The sequence below is a fragment of the Bos indicus x Bos taurus genome, chromosome 16 (assembly GCF_003369695.1).
Source record: "Bos indicus x Bos taurus breed Angus x Brahman F1 hybrid chromosome 16, Bos_hybrid_MaternalHap_v2.0, whole genome shotgun sequence".
In the NCBI taxonomy this organism is placed as follows: domain Eukaryota; kingdom Metazoa; phylum Chordata; class Mammalia; order Artiodactyla; family Bovidae; genus Bos; species Bos indicus x Bos taurus.
The window spans coordinates 46,332,834-46,354,088 of record NC_040091.1 but is presented as its reverse complement, the minus strand read 5'-3'; the positions used below and the strand labels follow the sequence as shown (position 1 = coordinate 46,354,088).

The window sequence follows — 21,255 nt, the reverse complement described above, 5'->3', positions numbered from 1 at the left end:
AATTGATTAACTTTTTTTTAAAAAAGCACTTGGAAGAGCACTTGGCACAGAGAAGGGGCAGCACACAAGTGGTGTGAACTAGCCCAGGAACCAGGCTGTCCTGAGTTCCTGGGCCCAGGACCGTTTGACCAGACAGATTCAGATCCCGGCCTTGGGACAGAGCCCTCTCACTGGGGTCCCCCTCATTCAAGCTGGGCTTCATACTAGAGAAGGACACTGCAGGATTCTTCAGGCACTGCTTGTCCTCCTGGGCACTGGGCAGAGGATGCTGCTGGGAGAGGAGGGCCTGCCCCCCCAACCCCCACTCACACAGCTTGTCTGTTCCTTTTGTATTTATTTATTTGGCTGTGCCTTGCATCCTGTGGGATATTAGTTCCCAGACCAGGGATGAAACTCAGGCCCCCTGCAGTGGAAGCACAGAGCCCTAACCACTGGACCACTAGGGAAGTCCTTTCTCTGTTTCTTTTAATGTTGGTAGTATTGAGCTGTTTTACTAAAAATTTGGGTTTCTTGGGGACTTCTCCGGTAGTCCAGTGGTTAAGACTCTGCACTTCCACTGCAAGGGTCCGGGGTTCAGTTCCTGGTCAGGGAGTTAATATCCCACATGCCACCTGGCACAGTAAAAAAAAAAAAAAAAAAGGCTTGTGTTTCTTAAGAGATGCTGGACGCTTCATGACTGTGCTTCTTGTCCACTGAAGTGAGTGGACACAACCCTCCTGTTGCCAGGAGGAAACATGTAAACAGAGAAGTGCAACCCCCATCCCAGCACCCCTACAGCCCTGGCTCACAAAGGGAGGACTGAGTCTTAAAGGGAACTGCAGAGGCTGTCTAGAGAGCAGACCCCACGACCTCATGTGCACCACATTCCTAACACTTTTAAAATCGAGCATGAAGCCCTGGGACTCTGACCCCAGAATGAACCCTCCAAGGAAACCTAAAACTAATAAGAAAGTAAAAGTCGCTCAGTCGTGTCCAACTCTTTGTGACCCTTATGGACTATACAGTCCATGGAATTCTCCAGGCCAGAATACTGGAATGGGTAGCCCATTCCCTTCTCCAGGGGACCTTCCCAACCAAGGGATTGGACCCAGGTCTCCCAAATTGCAGGCACATTCTTTACCAGCTGAGCCACCAGGGAAGCCCAAGAATACTGGAAAGGGTAGGCTATCCCTTCTCCAGTGCATCTTCCCTACTCAGGAATCAAACCGAGATCTCCTGCATGGCAGGCGGATTCTTTACCAGCTGAGCTACCAGTGAATCCCAAAACTAATAAACGAAGCATTTGAAAGCAGGACCCTAATCTGAGAAGTCAAGCCAAGAAGACAAGTCATTACATGGAAAAGAAAAATACAGAGAAAAAAAAAAAAGTTTAAATAAAAAAAAAAACACCATGAGTTAAAGATAGATGTAGATTCATTTTCCAAATGAAGCATTTAGAAATCATCTCTTGGACCTTAAGTAGGTCAAGCTTTAAATCTAGCATTATAGCCGTGCCCTGGTGCCTGCCCGTTAATAGGCTAGAGAGAGACTTTCAGACACCTTTGGCCTGGCAGGCAAGCCGGGCGCCTGGTCTCTGAGTTAGGAGCTCTGTAGAGGCACCTGGCATGAGGGAGTTCCCACATGCTTCATCCTTACACTGTCAGGCTTTAGCCCACAGCTAGAGTGCTTGCTAAAAATCAGAATAAACTTTCCCATATTCAAATTTTTATGGGGAACCCCATGATTACAACAAAAGCCACCCAAAGTCAGAGCACTCTGCTAGTCTCACACATATGATAGCAAAAAAGAAAAAAAAACTAGGGTCCCTTGTTTCTGAAGGGACCTGGAGAAAAATATTTGTTTCTTTATTTTTTTTTTTTTTAAATTTCAGGTATACACGTGCTCCCCATCCTGAACCCTCCTCCCTCCCCCCTCCCCATACCATCCCCCTGGGCCGTCCCAGCGCACCAGCCCCAGGCATCCAGCATCGTGCACTGAACCTGGACTGGCATCTCGTTTCATACATGACATTTCACATGTTTCAATGCCATTCTCCCAAATCTTCCCACCCTCTCCCTCTCCCATAGAGTCCATAAGACTGTTCTATACATCAGTGTCTCTTTTGCTGTCTCATATACAGGGTTATCGTTACCATCTTTCTAAATTCCATATATATGCGTTAGTATACTGTATTTATGTTTTTCCTTCTGGCTTACTTCACTCTGTATAATAGGCTCCAGTTTCATCCACCTCATTAGAACTGATTCAAATGTATTCTTTTTAATGGCTGAGTAATACTCCATTGTGTATATGTACCACAGCTTTCTTATCCATTCATCTGCTGATGGACATCAGGTTGCTTCCATGTCCTGGCTATTATAAACAGTGCTGCGATGAACATTGGGGTACACGTGTCTCTCTTTCCCTTCTGGTTTCCTCAGTGTGTATGCCCAGCAGTGGGATTGCTGGATCATAAGGCAGTTCTATTTCCAGTTTTTTAAGGAATCTCCACACTGTTCTCCATAGTGGCTGTACTAGTTTGCATTCCCACCAACAGTGTAAGAGGGTTCCCTTTTCTCCACACCCTCTGCAGCATTTATTATTTGTAGACTTTTGGATCGCAGCCATTCTGACTGGTGTGAAATGGTACCTCATAGTGGTTTTGATTTGCATTTCTCTGATAAGGAGTGATGTTGAGCATCTTTTCATGTGTTTGTTAGCCAAAAAAAAACTAGGGTCCATTGTTTCTGAAGGGACCTGGAGAAAAATATTTGTTTCATTCATCAAGTAATTGCTGATTCAGACTTCCTGGGTGGTCCAGTGGTAAGTATGGGATGCAGGTTCAATCCCTGGTCTGGAAACTAAGATCCCACATGCCGTGGAGCAATTAAGCCCACTTGTTCCGGAGCCCACGTGCCACAACTAGAGAGTCCATGCCCCACAAGGAAAGATCCCACATGGCTCAGTGAAGATCCTGTGTGAAGCACCAAAAGACCTGACACAGCAAAAAAAAAAAAAATCAATTGCTGTTTGAAGAGCCAAAGGGCCCTTATTTTCAAGAGATGCTTAAATTGAGTTTCCTGTCAATGTGGCATTGTGAAGAGGGGTGCTGCTGCCCGTCAGCCAGCCCCACCCAGCAGATGCCAAAACCAGGGGCGTGTGTCTGAAATGACCCTGCTCTCTGCAGGATCCCCAGGGAAAGACCAATTTCTAACCAAGCTGCTGCCTGATCTGGGGGAAGCTCCACGTCAAAGTGTCCAGGTCACTCAGGGACCTGGGCTGCTCTTTTCCTTAGCAGTACAGTCAACACAGAAGGACTCGATGTCAGGGGATGCCCTTAGGGGAGCTCATAACTGATAGTGGGGAGGCTGCCTTGTTTGGCAAAGAGAGTAAGATGAAGGGATCTGAGGCCCCAGGGCATGAACCTGACACCTCCTCCTGACACCTCCTTGCTCTGTTGTTGTTGTTCAGTCCTAAGTTGCATCTGACTCTATGACCCCATGGACTGCAGCACACCAGGCTCCCTTGTCCTCCGCTGTCTTCTGGAGTTTCTTCAGATTCATATCCATTGAGTCAATGATGCCGACCAACCATCTCATCCTCTGCTGCCCTCTTCTTTTGCCTTTCATCTTTCCCAGCATCAGGGACTTTTCCAATGAGTCGGCTCTTTGCATCAGGTGAAGTATTGGAGCTGCAGCTTCAGCATCAGTCCTTCCAATGAATATTCAGGGTTGATTTCCTTTAGGATTGACTGGTTTGATCTACTTGCAGTCCAAGGGACTCTCCTTGCTGTGTGGCCTTAGGCAAGTTTCTTGACCCCTCTGTGCTTGAGTTTCCTCATCCACAAAATGAGGATAATAGTATATACATAGAGATGAAATAGATATGGCTATAGATATACATAGCCTAATAGAGTTTTTATGAGGATTAAGTGAGTTACATGTAAATTATTGAGGGGGTCAGAACTTCTCTACTGGAGGTGATCCGTCTTGCAATGCAGGGTACACAAGTTCAATCCCTGGTCGGGGAAATAAGATCCCACAAGCTGCAGAGTAACCAAGCCCACGTGCTGTGACTAATGAGCCCAAGTGCTCAGGGGCCCCTGCACTAGAGAGAAGCACACATGCCACAAGGAAGATCTCATGTGACACAAACTAAGACCTGACATTGCCAAAAGCAAATAAATAAATATTAAAAAATAAAGCAATGAATCATGAGGGAAGTGCCTAGTCCACAGGAAGAGCTCAGTCAATGGTGGTTGACATTATAACTAATTAACTATCATTATTCTCACGCACCCAGCAAATACTGAGTATCTTGTATGTACCTGGCTGTGTGCCAGGCTTTTTACCGTCATACCTAACACTGCATAGTACCATCTGGATATTTATAAGCAATTCGTACAAGCAGACAAATGCATGAATTCTACTTGCACAGCTTGATTCATTGTAATAAAATACATACACTCATGGAAGCCACTCCCCAGATCAAGATAGACAGCATCACCAGCCCTCCAGAAGTCTCCTCCTGCTCTTCCCCAGGCACAGACACCCCTCCTCTGGGCAGGTGATCACTGGCTGCAGCATCAGTGTTTCCTGAAGCAGCAGTCTGCCCATGTTTGCTGCTATATAGTATTCCCTTGTGTGAATAGGATTCTTGACATTTCTAATTCAGAATCTCTCAAATGTCGTGTCCTTCCTCATCAGTGCTTCCAGACCATTTTCTTTGAACGTCAATGTCTTCAGAATATGCACTCCCTTACCTTTGCTTGTTGCAGCCTTCTGATCACAAAGCTGTCATAGCCTCTCATTCCTCCAGGAATGCCATCACTCTCTCTAAGCCCACTCCCCATGTAGCGCAGGTGATTGCTAATCCGTGGCGACAACCCTCCCCCACGGCCTGACTTCCCTCCACATTGCCTCAGCTCTGCATTCTCAAGATCTCACCCTGACCTTAGCTTTACCAGTGAGGACAACTCTGAAATCTCAGTCTCAGACATCATTCTGTCTGACTCCACCACAATCTTCCTTCTAAGCCTTCCACTCCCAGCTCCAGTAATCCTTAGCACCTCCAGACCTTCACTCCTCCAGCCCAACGACCTCCTCCCTGGCCTCAACTCCCGCATCTTCTTTCTTCCCTTCTTGACATGGGGTGGGACCCTACGGTCCTTGCCCCCACCATGTCCTCTGTCTGACTTTTGTCTCTGGACAAACTTTAGCCAAAGGGTAAGTGTAATCAGAGAAGTGACAAAATGCGGAAAGGAAGGAAAATAGTCCAATGCTGCTGCTGCTGCTGCTAAGTCGCTTCAGTCGTGTCCAACTCTGTGAGACCCCGTAGATGGCAGCCCACCAGGCTCCCCCGTCTCTGGGATTCTCCAGGCAAGAATACTGGAGTGGGTTGCCATTTCCTTCTCCAATGCATGAAAGTGAAAGGTGAAAGTGAAGTCGCTCAGCGACCCCATGGACTGCAGCCTACCAGGCTCCTCCGTCCATGGGATTTTCCAGGCAAGAGTACTGGAGTGGGGTGTGATTGCCTTCTCTGAAATAGTCCAACAGGACTAAATAAAATAGTTTAGTCATTAAACATAATCAAGGACCTTTAGTTCCTTCTCAAGGGCCCTAGATAATATTCTGAGCCATATCCTATGAGCTGTCTTATAGAGACGGAAACCTCCACCAGGTGGAAGATGTTAACTACATGATGACCAGAGTGTAGCCATGACATAAGCTGCCACAGTTCCGAGAATTGGTCTCAAAGACATGGGGACAAATTGACCCCATTTGGAACTGAAGGTAAACTGTGCCTGAAACAATCAAGATGACACTGACCACTGGTGACCAATTTCAAGATGACTATTAAAAAATGACTATCAGAGCTGACTGTGCTGTTTCCGCATGTAGCCCCCTCTAGCCTATAAAAGCTCTTACACACTGATTGTCAGTGGGAGGGGAGGCAACCTTTGGACTGGAGAACCCTCCCCCAACACACAGTTTGCAGGCATCCAAAATAAAGCAAACTTTTCTTTGCACCAATCTGGCCTCTTTATTGGCATTTGAGTGGCGAACAGCCAGTCCCCACTTTAGGTTACATTCTCACCTGCTCCTGTTGTAACACCAGTCATTCTAGCCTTCCTGTGAATCCACCCTCAGCCCCCTTGTCCCTCTCTGGCTTCTTTGTACTTTTTGCTTGATAAAACCGCAGCCCTGGTTAAATCCAACTTAGCACCTATTCTGTGCCTACAACACTGCAGCTGAAGATAACTGGAGAAAAACACATAAGAAAATGACACGTGTTAGTCTTGTGTTTTTGGTGGTGGTTTATGGTTTATCCCTTATGGGAGGGATCTTTTTTTTATGATTAAATCTGTAATAAAACCATATAACATTCATCAATGCATTCGATAAGACTAGTTTCATCCATGGAACATAATAAACCACTTTAAAACAGCAGTTTTCATTCATGTCATATAAGGCTGTCAAATTAAAAGTATTCCTTATAATGGGTTGTTATACAAGAAATCCATTTCACTTCACATTATGTGGTAAGACTGACAGATAGATCCTCTAAGAACAGAATCTGAAAGTAGACTCCACCCTTTTGGTCACCTTTTCAGTCTTTCTCTCAAACAAGTTTCACAACAGGAAAATATTTGTGAGCAGAGAAATCAAATTCAGGAGGAACCTTGGATTCCTTTTTGTGTCCTCCTGCCAATAACTTCATAACCACAAAGTTGGGTTTGGCAACCTTTAAAATTCTATTGACCTCATGGTCTGGGTTTGGGATATTTTCCAGTATCATTTTTGCCTGCTGAAAGCGCTTACTAGCTGCCACATACAGTTCTGGAGACTGAGGAGGAGGGCTATATTTATTGAGGTCAGACATTTCCTTGAACTGCAGATAGTGCACTGGTGGTGGTGTCATTACACTGTTGAATGGAGTAAATCTGTGCTCATATCGAACTTGTTCACTATCAAGCTCAAACTTGGGTTTTTGTACTTTGCCATCCATGTCAAAAGCTACCATGGTTTTAAACATTCCAGCACACATGTTCTGATATGCCTGGCTCATTGTGATCTCTCAGCTCAATGGGTGAACTTTCTTCTTTTTTGTTGTTTTTTTTACTACTACGGCCTTTCTGCTGCTCTTCCATTATCCTTTCCTCTGCCATCTGAGAGCCATCGGCACGACTTAATGTCAACATCAACCAGGCATAAAGAAATTCAGAGAGATACCAATATATGTAATAATACTCGTGCATGCTGTAGAGCTCCAATTCGAAGCCACTTAGGAGATACTGTATCATAATGCGAAGGTTATGGTAAAGGACCCAGGTACCTAAACAGGCCAAATGCTGCCTGTGGGGCTCCTGTTTCAACACCATAGTATGAAGGGCTGCATCAACCTTCTCTGCCTCATCCTGCAAGGTAGCAAATTCCTCAAGAATATGACCGAGTTTATCTCTCTGCCGAGCCCTGTTATGTCCATGGATCTGAATAAGACTACAGAATGGCCGAACACAGTGAGTAACAAAAGAGTCAATAGAGTCCTTAGCCTGGTGATTATTATATAGGCAGCACTTTGGGGAGAGCACCGGAGGACTGACAAAAGACCGAAGAGCATCTTTCACCATGTCTTGCATGAGATGGATTCCAAAGACCTTTTTTTTATCCACCAGGAAAGTGGTTTGTAATAGAGATCTCGAAAGAACACAAGGTGATTGTTCACTAAATTCACAGAAAAAATCCAAGATACAATGTAAATTTGTTAAATTGACCACCTCACAGACAGTTTTTATTCTATCAATCTTGCAAAATAGTTGACCATTTCTTCTCTTTTTATTATTTTTGCATATCAAGGGAAGGTGGGTGGCAGTAGTCCCTGGTTAACAAGTGGCTCAAAACCCATCATAATGGGATGATCTCCTTTTGTAGTATCATTCTGGGCCTGGATACCATGATGCAATGAATTATGAATGGCAGAAAGAAGATCTGCTGCTTGAACCATCAATTTTTGAGCTTCTGCAACAGCACTGGTCTCTTTCTTAGTAAAGGCTATAAGCACTGTCAGTAACACTCGAGTAAATTTCACTCTGCTGAATACTGCTAAACATTGTTGATGTTCTAGTTCAACTTCTGGGTCTCTTTCTTCTCCTTGTAGACTTCAAGTACTCTTTACTCTTCTTTGCATGTCATCCTCCACATCTTTTAGCATGCCTGTAACTCGAAGATCTGTCACACTGTTAGCCATTTTAAATCCATAATTCATTGACTGAAAATCTTCCTCTTCAAAAACAGCAGCTTTATTTACTTTTTCCCTTGCAATGTCACAGATTTTCAAGATACCCAGAGCAAAAGCTTTCATGGCAGGATCTTCTATAAAATCTGGATTATGAATGTAAAGGCACATAAATACTGTCTGTGCCAAGGAATGGCCTTCTAACCACGTTATCAAACAGCAAAAGCATGTATCCATTATCCCTATCAATTCAGGCAAGGTGAGGTCTTTAATTTTTATGGTGCCATCCTTGATAGCTTGTTCAAAATTGAGAACTTTCCGATTAACTTGGTTTCCAATCATGCCAGCATCCATCTTGGGATCCATCATTTCAATGGCAGACATGGCTTCAAAAAGACCAAATAGCTTATCATGAAGCAGTTCTCCCAACTTTAATTCTCGACAAGCTTCTTCAAAATCTTGGGTTATGTCCACCCAGTTTGTGCTGCTTTTTTCCATCTTTTCTGGTATACCGAGCTCCCATCCTGAATCATCATCTTCTACAGAAGCTTTCATAACCATTACGCCTACTTCTCTCGTGGCCACCCGCGCCGCCACGCACCGTCCAGACCGCTGAAATAACTACACCTCCTTGGCCGCCGCCGGCGCCCCCTCCCCTCTCCGCCCTGCCCAACCGGCCTCGTGCGCGCATGCCTGGGAGGGATCTTAGTTCCCCAAACTGGGATTGAACCCAGTCTCTTGGCAGTGAAAGAGTGCGTCCTGAGCACTGGACCACCAGGGAATTCCCTAGTCTAGTATTTTAAATTTTTATCAACATATGACTTGTGTACATAAATGTGCACATGTTTTAGGTGTACTTTTGACAAATTTCCATAAAGTGAACAAACACATATAACTGGCTCCTGCTGACCTTAAAAACAAAAGTTATTTTTAGCAGCAAAAATGGGTCTATTCAGGAATAGCAGAGATTTGCGATTCAGGACAGGCAAGCTATAACAAAATCCATAGTTATTTTTTAATAACAAAAGCCATAGCTTTATAACAAAAGACCAATAAACAGAGGAGAGGAGAGGAGTGTTACGTTACAGAGGAAAAAGGAGGAAGATGGGAGGTTTTGTTCTGAGTGAAAGTATGCTGGAGAAAAGTGACAGTTCAGTGTCTCATTGGCAGTTTCTCAGTTTATTTCTTGTCAGAGATCCAATGTTCATCTTTTTCTGTTGGGATCTGTGATTGATGACTCTTTTTGATAATTCTTCTGTTGGGGTCCTTAAATGGCAGTTCTTCCTGCAGTTGATGGTGAGTGGTACTGCCTAAGAGTTCCCCCTTCTGGCCTCCTGACTCCATCTTCATGAGGTTTCCCATTAATTTCCACACTCCCACGTTATTAAACAAAACACTGCCAGAACAGCTTCACGCCTTTCCAGTCTTTGCCTCCTTACTAAAGGTCCACCATTCGACCTCCAGCATCATAGACTAGTGTCACCTGTTTGTTAACTCTGTGTAAATGGAATCTCTGATAGATTCTTGGGGATTCCCTGGTAGCTCATCTGGAAAAGGAGCCGCTTGCAATGCAAGAGACCCCAGTTCGATTCCTGGATCAGGAAGATCTGCCGGAGAAGCGAAAGGCTACCCGCTCCAGTATTCTGGCCTGGAGAATTCAATGGACTGTATGGCCCATGGGGTCAAAAAGATTCAAACACGACTGAGTTTTGGACTTTCAAATGGAATCCATATTGTATGTACTATTAAATATATGGCTAATATTCCATTGTATGAATGTATCACTTTATAATATGATAATTCTCTCATTTACTTTTTGTTTTATTGAAGTATAGCTGATTAACAGTGTTGTGTTAGTTTCAGGTGTATAGCAAAGTGATTCAGTCGTATATACATATACACGTATACATGGGGCTTCCCTGATGGCTCTGCAGGTAAAGGGTCTGCCTCCAATGCAGGAGCCTCAAGAGATGCAGGTTTGATCCCTGGGTTGGGAAGATTCCCCTGAAGAAGGAAATGGCAACCCACTCCAGTATTCTTGCCTGAAAAATCCCATAGACAGAGAAGCCCAGCGGGCTACAGTCAGACATGAATGAGTGACTAAGCACTTACACACACACACAAACACATATTCAGATTATTTTCCATTATAGGTTATTACAAGATATTAAAACAGTTCTCTATATAATAGGTCCTTGTTGATTATTTTATATATCAGTTCAGTTCAGATCAGTCGCTCAGTCATGTCCGACTCTTTGCAACCCCATGAATCGCAGCACGCCAGGCTTCCCTGTCCATCACCAACTCCCGGAGTTCACTCAGACTCACGTCCATCGAGTCGGTGATGCCATCCAGCCATCTCATCCTCTGTCGTCCCCTTCTCCTCCTGCCCCCAATCCCTCCCAGCATCAGAGTCTTTTCCAGTGAGTCAACTCTTCGCATGATGTGGCTAAAGTACTGGAGTTTCAGCTTTAGCATCATTCCCTCCAAAGAAATCCCAGGGCTGATCTCCTTGAGAATGGACTTGTTGGATCTCCTTGCAGTCCAAGGGACTCTCAAGAGTCTTCTCCAACACCAAAGTTCAAAAGCATCAATTCGGCGCTGAGCTTTCTTCACAGTCCAACTCTCACATCCATACACGACCACTGGAAAAACCATAGCCTTGACTAGATGGACCTTTGTTGGCAAAGTAATGTCTCTGCTTTTGAATATGCTATCTAGGTTAGTCATAACTTTCCTTCCAAGGAGTAAGCGTCTTTTAATTTCATGGCTGCAGTCACCATCTGCACTGATTTTGGAGCCCAAAAAAATAAAGTCTGACACTGTTTCCACTGTTTCGCCATCTATTTCCCATGAAGTGATGGGACCAGATGCCATGATCTTCATTTTCTGAATGTTGAGCTTTAAGCCAACTTTTTCACTCTCCACTTTCACTTTCATCAAGAGGCTTTTTAGTTCCTCTTTACTTTCTGCCATATAGTAGTGTGTATTTCTTAGAGGCTTCCCTCGTGGCTCAGATGGTAAAGAATTTGCCTGCAATGCAGGAGACCTGGATTTGATCCCTGGATTGGGAAGATCTCCTGGAGAAGGGCATGGCAAACCACTCCAGTATTCTTGCCTGGAGGATTCCATGGACAGAAGAGCCTGGCGGGCTACAATCCGTGGGGTCACAAAGAGTAGTACACAACTGAGCAACTGACCACACAACACATGCAACATGGAAAGGCATATCAAGTATATTGTTTCCTGGGGCTGCCATAACAAAGTACCATAAACCAGATGGCTTAAAACAACAGAAGCACTTTCTCTCAACATTTTCTCTCACAATTCTGAGGCCAGAAGCACTAAATCCAGGTGTCAGCAGGAGTGTGCCCTCTGAAGGCTCTAGAGAGGAATCCTTTCTTGCTTTTCTTCCAGCTTCTGGTGACCCTAGATGTTCCTTGGCTTGTGGCCACATCCCTCCGATCCCTGCCTCCATCTTCACACGGCCATCTTCTCTCTGAGTCCCTATGTTCCTCTCCTCTTATAAGGACATCAGTCACTGAATTTAGACTGCATCTAATCCAGTATGGTACACATTGGATTGTTGGATAGCATAACTGATTCAATGGATATGAACTTGGGCAAACTCTGGGAGTTGATGAGGGACAGGGAGGCCTGGTGCTCTGCAGTCCATGGGGTCGCAAAGAGTTGGACATGACTTAGCAACTGAACAGCAACAACAACAATCCAATGTGACTTCATCTTCACTTAATTACATCAGCAAAAACCCTACTTCCAGTTAAGATCATACTCTGAGTTTCTAGGTAGATGTGGATTTTTAGAGGGGCTACTATTCAACCCACTATTCGATCCTGACCTGAATCACCTTGCTGTGCACCTAAAACATTATAAGTCAACGCTACTTCAATAAAATATATATTAAGGGGAAAAGTAATGTTTTCATTAACATATGGCATAAAAGAGCTTATCTATGAAACAGAAACAGACTCGCAGACATAGAGAAGAGACTGGGGGTTGCCAAGGAGGAGGGGGTGGGAGAGGGATGGATTGGGAATTTGGGATTAGCAGATGCACACTAGTATATATAGACTGGATAGATGACTAGGACCTACTGTAGAGCACAAGGAACTATATTCAATATCCTATAATAAATCATGATGGAAAAAAATATGAAAAAGAACATATATGTGTGTGTGTGTGTGTGTGTGTGTGTACAACTGAATCACTCTTCTGTACACCAGAAACTGACACAACATTGTACATCAACTACAATAAAAAAAATTTTTGAACTAATGATTCCTTGTGGGTCTTCCATCCCTGAGACAATTCTTGAACCCAGAACCCACTGGTTGAAGGAAGCCTGGGTTTCCAGGACCTTGTGACTGAAAGCAGGCCTACATATAGAGTAATGATTCCCCCAACCGTCCTCATAGGAGTGTATGACACTTATTTAGATAACTATACCCCAGGGGTGAGTGTGCAAACATTTCCAGGACCACTGGACACAGAGTCTGAGTTCACACTGATCCTTGGAGCTCTCAAATGTTGTCACATGTCCCCCTGAGAGTGGGGACATGGTGAAGGCCATATAACAAATGAACTCCTGGTCCTGTATGGCTCCCAATGGATCCACTGAGTGTGTGGACACTGTGGTCATTTCTCTGGTCCCCAAAAGTAAGACTGGAATATAGAGACTTGATATCTGGCACAGCCTCCGCATGAATTCCGAGACCTATCCTACACAGTAGGGTAGATGAAATGTAAACCTCTAAGTCAGCAATTTCCTGAGTTTAGATAATTGCATCTGACCTACACTGAGTGATGAAGAATTGATGCCTTCAAACTGTGGTGCTACAGAAGACTCTTGAGAGTCCCCTGGACTGCAAGGAATTCAAACCGGTCAATCCTAAAGGAAATCAATCCTAAATATTCACTGGAAGGACTGATGCTGAAGCTGAAGCTCCAATACTCTGGCCACCTGATGCAAAGAGCTGACTCATTGGAAAAGGCCCTGATGCTAGGAAAGACTGAAGACAAAAGGAGAAGGGGATGACAGAGGATGAGACGGTTAGGTTAGGTACCATCATCGACTCAATGGATGTGGACCTGAGCAAAGTCTGGGAGATAGTGAAGGACAGAGGAGCCTGGCGTGTTGCAGTCCATGGAATCGCAAAGAGTCAGACACAACTGAGTGACTGAAAAACAACAATGACAACAACCTGACCTATAGGGAAACAGTATTACATCACGTGAATCATAAGAATATAGACTGGTGAACCTTCTATGTTAGTTTTATGCTCATTGTTCCATCCATATTATAGGATCCTACAGCTTTCCATATCTGAATTAGACATAGAAAAGTCATATTAATGAGCTTGAGGATTTCCCTGGTGGTCCAGTGGTTAAGAACCCACCTACCAAAGCAGGGGACAAGGGTTCGATTTCTGGCTCAGGAATATCCCACAAGCTGCAGAGCAACTAAGTCTATGTGACACATACTGAGCCCACACTCTAGAGCCCAAGCTCTGCAACAAGAGAAGCCAATGAACCAAAATGAAGAGTAGCCCCTTCTTGCTGCAATTAGGTAAAGCCCACACAGCAACAGAGACCCACCACAGACAAAAATTAATAATAAAAAAACAAGGTTGGGAAAATAAAGAACTGAGTAGAAAAAGAAAAAAAAAACTCAATAGGATATGCTTTTCAGTTCTGTTTAGTCACTTAGTCGTATACAACACTTTGCAACCCCATGGACTGCACCATGCCAGGCTTTCCTGTCCATCACCAACTCTCAAAGCTTGCTCAAACTCATGTCCATCCAGTCAGTGATGCCATCCAACCATCACATCACATCACGTCCCCTTCTCCTCCTGCCTTCAATCTTTCCCAGCATCAGAGTCTTTTCCAGTGAGTTGGCTGTTTGCATCAGGTGGCAAAGTACTGCAGCTTCAGCTTCAGCATCAGTCCTCCTAATCAATATTCAGTACTGATTCCCTTTAAGATTGACTGGTTGGATCTCCTTACAGTCCAAGGGAGTCTCAAGAGTCTTCTCCAACAACACAGTTCAAAAGCAGCAATTCTTCAGTGCTCAACTTTCTTTATGGTCCAACTCTCACACCTATACATGATTACTGGAAAAACCTTAGCTTTGACTAGACAGACCTTTGTTGGTAAAGTAATGTCTCTGCCTTTTAATATGCTGTCTAGGTTGGTCATAGTTTTTCTTCCAAGGAGCAAGCAACTTTTAATTTCGTGGCCACAGTCACTATCTGCAGTGATTTTGGAGCCCAAGAAAATAAAGTCTCTCACTGTTTCCATTGTTTCCCCATCTATTTGCCATTAAGTGATGGGACCAGATGCCATGATCTTTGTTTTTTGAATGTTGAGTTTTAAGCCAGCTTTTTCACTCTCCTCTTTCACTTTCATCAAGAGGCTCTTTAGTTCCTTTTCCTTTCTGCCATAAGAGTGATGTCATCTGCATATCTGAGGTTATTGATATTTCTCCCAGCTTTTTGATTCCAGCTTGTGCTTCCTCCAGTCCAGCATTTTGCATGATGTACTCGGCATACAAGTTAAATAAGCAAGGTGACAATATACAGCCTTGACATACTCCTTTCTCAATTCGGAACCAGTCCATTATTCCATGTCCAGTTCTAACTGTTGCTTCTTGACCTGCATACAGATTTCTCAGGAGGCAGGTCAGGTGGTCTGGTATTCCCATCTCTTGAAGAATTTTCCACATTTTGTTGTGATCCACACAGTCAAAGGCTTTAGCATAGTCAATGAAGCAGAAGTAGATTATTTTCTGGAATTCTCTTGCTTTTTTGATGATCCAACAGCTATTGGCAATTTGATCTCTGGTTCCTCTGCCTTTTCTAAATCCAGCTTGAACATCTGGAAGTTCTCGGTTCACGTACTGTTGAAGCCTGGCTTGGAGAATTTTGAGCATTACTTTGCTAGCATGTGAGATGAGTGCAATTATGCATTAGTTTGAATATTCTTTGGCTTTGCCTTTCTTTCGTATTGGAATGAAAAACTGAGCTTTTCCAGTCCTGTGGCCACTGATGAGTTTTCCAAATTTGTTGGCATGTTGAGTGAAGCACTTTAACAGCATCATCTTTTAGATTTTGAAATAGCTCAGCTGGAATTTCATCACCTCCATAGCTTTGTTCATTGTGATGCTTCCTAAGGCCCACTTGTCTTCACACTACAGGATGTCTGGCTGTAAGTGACTGATCACCCCATTGTGGTTATCTGGGTCATTAAGATCTTTTTTGTAAAGTTTTCCTGTGTATTGCCACCTCTTCTTACTATCTTCTGCTTCTGTTAGGTCCATACCATTTCTGTCCTTTATTGTGCCTATCTTTGCATGAAATGTGCCCTTGGTATCTCTAATTTTCTTGAAGAGATCTCTGGTCTTTCCCATTCTATTGTTTTCCTCTATTTCTTTGCATTGATCACTGAAGAGGGCTTTCTTATCTCTCCTTGCTATTCTTTGGAATTCTGCATTCAGATGAATATATCTTTCCTTTTCTCCATTGCCTTTTGCTTCTCTTCTTTTCTCAGCTATTTGTAAGGCCTCTTCAGACAACCATTTTGCCTTTTTGCATTTCCTCTTCTTGGAGATGGTTTTTTATCACTGCCTCCTGTACAATGTCACGAACCCCCATCAGAGCAAAACCCAGATTCCCCCACAGCCAGTCTCTCCCATCAGGTAGCTTCCATAAGCCCCTTATCCTTATCCATCAGAGGGCAGACAGAATGGAAACCACAGAAAACTAACCAGACTGATCACTTGGATCACAGATTTGCCTAACTCTATGAAACCATGAGCCATGTTATGTAGGGCCGCCCAAGATGGATGGATCATGGTGGAGAGTTCTAACAAAACATGGTCCACTGGAGAAGGGAATGGCAAACCACCTCAGTATTTTTGCCTTGAGAACTCCATGAAAAGTATGAAAAGGCAAAAAGATATGACACTGAAAGATGAACTCCCCGGGTCAGTTGGTGCCCAATATGCTACTGGAGAAGAGTGGAGAAAAGGCTCCAGAAAGAATGAAGAGGCTGAGCCAAAGCAAAACAATGCCCAGTTGTAGATGTGACTGGTGATGGAAGTAAAGTCTGATAATGTAAACAGCAATATTGCATAGGAACCTGGAATGTTAGGTCCATGAATGAAGGTAAATTGGAAGTGGTCAAACAGGAGATGGCAAGAGTGAACATCAACATTTTAGGAATCAGTTAATTAAAATGGACAGAAATGGGTGAATTTAATTCAGATGACCATACCATTATATCTACTACTATGGACAAGAATCCCTTAGAAGAAATGAGGTAGCCCTCGTCATCAAGAAAAGAGTCCAAAATGCAGTACTTGGGTGCAATCTCAAAACTGACATTATAATCTCTGCTCGTTTCCAAGGCAAAGCATTCAATATCACAGCAGGCCAAGTCTATGCCACAATCACTAATGCTGAAGAAGCTGAAGTTGAACGGTTCTATGAAGACCTACAAGATCTTCTAGAACTAACACCCAAAAAAAGACGTCCTTTTCATCAAAGGGGACTGAAAGGCAAAAGTAAGAAGTGAAGAGATACCTGGAGTAACAGACAAGTTTGGCTTTGGAGTACAGAATTAAGCAGGGCAAAGGCTAACAGTTTTACCAAGAGAAAGCACTCGTCATAGCTCACACCCTCTTACAATAACACAAGAGATGACTCTACACATGGACATCACCAGATGGTCAATACCAAAATCGGATTGATTATGTTATTTGTAGCCGAAGATGGAGAAACTCTATACAGTTAGCAAAAACAAGACCAGGAGCTGACTGTGACTCAGATCATGACCTCTATATTGCACAATTCAGACTTAAACTGAAGAAAGTAGGAAAAACCACTAGACCATTCAGGTATGACCTAAATCAAATCCCTTAGAATATGCTTTTAGCTGGAATCAAAGGTAGAGAAAACACATATGATGAAAATTAATGAAAGCATAGTGGGAAAATAGATGTCTATTAATTTAATCCTTTCTATGTCATTCTTTGTTTAGAAGTAAAGCACTATCACATACGTCTATCATTAGGTATCATTTTTTAAAGCGTGCTCGTTTTGGAATGGATGGATAATTTTTAATAGCATATATCAAATTAACAGTACATATATTCATAAGCTGCTAAAGTTGTCACGGGATTACTAACACAGTTTGAAAAAAAAGTGCAAACTTCCAAACAGCCCACAGCCAAGATAGTAAATCAAAACAACCTAGATTCCCAAAGTGGCAAGAATTATTGCCACACTTAAAAACCTAAGAGATGCGTCACAGCTTCATTTAATTGACCAGACTGGTCACTGTGAAAACCAGATGGAGCCTGAAGGACTCAGTTGAATAGCTGCCCCAATTCCAAATGTGGTATCTTTAAAAAAAAAAAAAAATTTGGCCGGACCCCACAGCATGTGGGACCTTCGTTCCCCAACTAGGGATCAAACTTGCACCCCCTGCATTGGAAGGCAGAGCGTTAACCACTGGACCACTGAGGACGTCTCAGATAAGGTATTTTTCAATGTATTGCATGGTGGTAAAATCCACATAAGATCTAGTATCTCAACCATTTTTATGTGTGCAGTTCAGTGGTATTAAGTCCATTCACACTATTGGGTAACCATCACCACTGTCCATCTCCAGAATTCTTCTTATCTTGCAGAAGGGGAACTCTGTGCCCACTGAATGGGCTAACTTCCCATTCCCCCCAGACCAGCCCCCAGCATCCCCGGTACTAGGGTGTGGCCTCTTTGCTCAAGCAGGAAGGAGACTTTTGGAGGGCTGCTGATGTTGTGTGTCTTGATCTACGGAGTGGTTTCCATGAGTATGGGCTTCCCTGGTGGCTCAGATTGAGACCTGGGTTCAGTTCCTGGGTTGGGAGGATCCCTTGGAGAAGGGAATGGCTACCCACTCCAGTATTCTTGCCTGTGAAATCCCACGGACAGAGGAGCCTGGTGGGCTACAGTCCATGGGGTCACAAAGAGTAGGACATGACTTAGTGACCAACACTTTCACTTTTTCACTTTCCATGAGTATATCTATTTTATCATAATGAATCAGGTTGTACAACTATAATTTGTCAATTTTTATGCATGTACACTTTACTTATAAATATCTAGATGGTTCCTGCACTGTTTACGATTTTAGTTCCCTGACCAGGGATGGAACCCTGGGCCCCAGTACTGAAAGTACTGAATTCTAACCACTGGGCTGCCAGGGAATTCCCACTCAGTCAAATTAACCCTGTCTCAAGTGAAAGGTGTGAATGTATTGACTCAAACACAGAAAATCAGAACCCCTGGAGGTGGGACCCAGGAATCTGCATTTCACCAGCTTCCCAGGTGGTGCAAAGGTGGGGGGAATTGAATGATGTAAATGTTTGTGTGAATCTATACCCTGTAAAGAATCCACTGGAAATGCAGGAAACCCGGGTTCAGTCTCTGGGTTGGGAAGTTCCCCTGGAGAAGGGAATGGCTACCCACTCCAGTATTCTTGCCTGGAGAATTCCATGGACAGAGGAGCCTGGCAGTCCATGGAGTTGCAAAGAGTTGGATGCTACTGAGTGACTAACACTTCCACTTTATACCTTGTAATTTATAGCCTAAAACAAATGGAGGAAGCAAAGAGGAGGTATTTATCTTATTACTGTCATTGCAGGAGACCCAGGATACAGTCTGGGCAGAAATGGAATTACCATGCGGCTGATGAGGCTTAAGCTTGGGTCTGCCCACAAGCAAGGACAGGTAGCAGAATGTTTTAGGAGCAGAAGGGAGGGGTGAGGGTGGGGGAGAGGGTATCACCAGGAAGCAATCCTATGGAAGCAGGTTGGTAAATTGCTTAAAGAGAAACGTAAAGGGACAGAACAGGAGTCTGCAGGCAGCGCTAGCTTGATGCAACTGATTTTTCATTCTGAATATTCATCTCCATCCTAAATCTATACTCATGATTTTACATGTTTTCTTACAGAGGGCCTCAAAATGTAGTCCCCATAAAACCTGGATTTGTCTCTGATTCCTGGAGTCCAAAATGGTTATTTTTTTAAGCACTTTGTCCTATGTTCCCCGAGGCTTTTGGTTTGGTTTTTGTTTGGGGATTTTTTTTTTTGGGGGGGGGGGGTGGTTGGCTACTCCAGGTCTTCACTGAGTCATGTGGGATCTAGTTCCCCTACCAGGGATTGAACCCAGGCCCCTGCACTGGGAGCATGGAGTCTTAACCACTGGACCATTAGGCGAGTCCCTTCCCAGACATTTTTAATGTACTGAGCACCAAGACATAGGGCTCTCCTGCCCGCCCTCCAAACAGAACCAGCAGTGAACACATAATCAGCTGAAACTCTCCTTCCTTAGCCCCAGACCAGGGTACCCTGGGCTCACAAAGCATTGTCCTGTGACCAGCCACCAGCCCTTGCTCCCTACTGCCCTCCAGTGGACCTTCTGTAACAAGACACCACGTGTGCATCTAGGGCGTGCCCTCTAGTGCCTTTCTCACGCTCCTGAAACCATTCAGAGTTTTATTATAGCTGCTTTAAGAGCCTGGGGCTTTGCCAGGGCCTCTCAAAACCCAAAGTGAAACCAGTTGCTCACCGGGAACCCTCGGTGGGTGGCTGCCTTCTCCCCTTCCTCACATGCCCAGGCAGCTCTCTGCAGGGTGGCCACCTGGCTGCTCAGGGACACACACACACACACACAGGCACATGCACCCCAGAGACACGGCCACACTGGCAGGGGGCCAGACAAGAAGGAAAACCAAGGGAAATAACACCATTGGGTGGGGTATGTTTTTAAAAAGTAAGTATTTCCCTGGTGGTCCAGTGGCTTAGACTCCTTGCTCCCAATGCAGGGGTTCCAGGTTTGATTTGTGGTCAGGGAACTAGATCTCCCATGCCACAACTAAAGATCCCGAATGCCACAATGAAGACTGAAGATCCTGAATGCCACAAGACCAAGCACAACCAAATAAATAAATATTAAAAATAAAAAAGTAAATATGACTGCTTATTGATGTATGAGGTGGCTGCACATGGCGGGGACAGCCCCCTCTGTGCTGCCCTGTCTCCAGAGTGGTCGCCCCAAAGCACTTTGGGGAGGACACTTCAAAGGCACAGATTTTTCCAGACAGTCCCCACAGGCTATGCTCATTCCGATTTTATTCCAGATAAACTCGTGGAAGACTCAGCCTCGGAATCTGGGCTTCCCAGCCAGGGCAGAGCAATTTGTAAATGTTTATTAGAGAGTCCTCCTCGATAACCTGCTCTTTTCTCTCACTCATGGAAACCACACCTGCCTTCTCCAAAGTGACTGGTGCCAGCGGGCTGGGTGCGACCTGGCCCCAGCCTGAGTCTCCTCGACAGCTCAATGCTCCCGCCGTCATTAGGTCATTGGACCATTTCACCCACTGGTTTTCGAGACGTGGGAGCCTTTTCTCCAACCAAGCATGATAACCAGACGCAGCTAGACTCAGTCACAGGACCAGAGCAGAGAGAATGTCGCAAGAGCTGTCTGCTGGGCACCCTGTGAGCCTTGTAAGGCTCATTCAATGGTCCTGAATGAGGCCACCTCCCTCCCACACCTTAGGAGCCTGCTCTGCCCAGGGCTCACCTTTGACCACGAGACAGGGCCCTGGGAATACCTGGGGAGTTGCCTGAGGGAGGCGCCAGCAGGTGCCTTGTGGAGGAGGGCTGTTGGTGTCCCTATTTCACAAGCCCAGCTTGGAGGACCAGCTGAGACCTTCTAGACAGCTCCTGCATGTCCCTGCTGGGAAACCAGCTTCTCACCTCGGGCACAGAACCTCACCTGCCTGGGCATGCCTCATCTCCTTGCCAGGGTTTGACTAGCCTCAGAACCCCAGAATGCCTGACCCTGTGAGTCACTGGCCTAAACACACCCGCCCCCTGACCGCCTGTCTTATGGCTTGATTAGGGGCAGGTCAACGAGAGTCACAGAGTTGGGGACCCAGATGGGCTCAGAAGAAAGCAGTGGCCTCTAGTGGGTC

General features: G+C 44.6%; 1 pseudogene; it reads right to left on the bottom strand.

The window, feature by feature from the left end:
• Positions 1 to 6,585: 6,585 nt before the first annotated feature.
• Positions 6,586 to 8,858, bottom strand: LOC113906639 (annotated as a pseudogene).
• Positions 8,859 to 21,255: the final 12,397 nt, after the last annotated feature.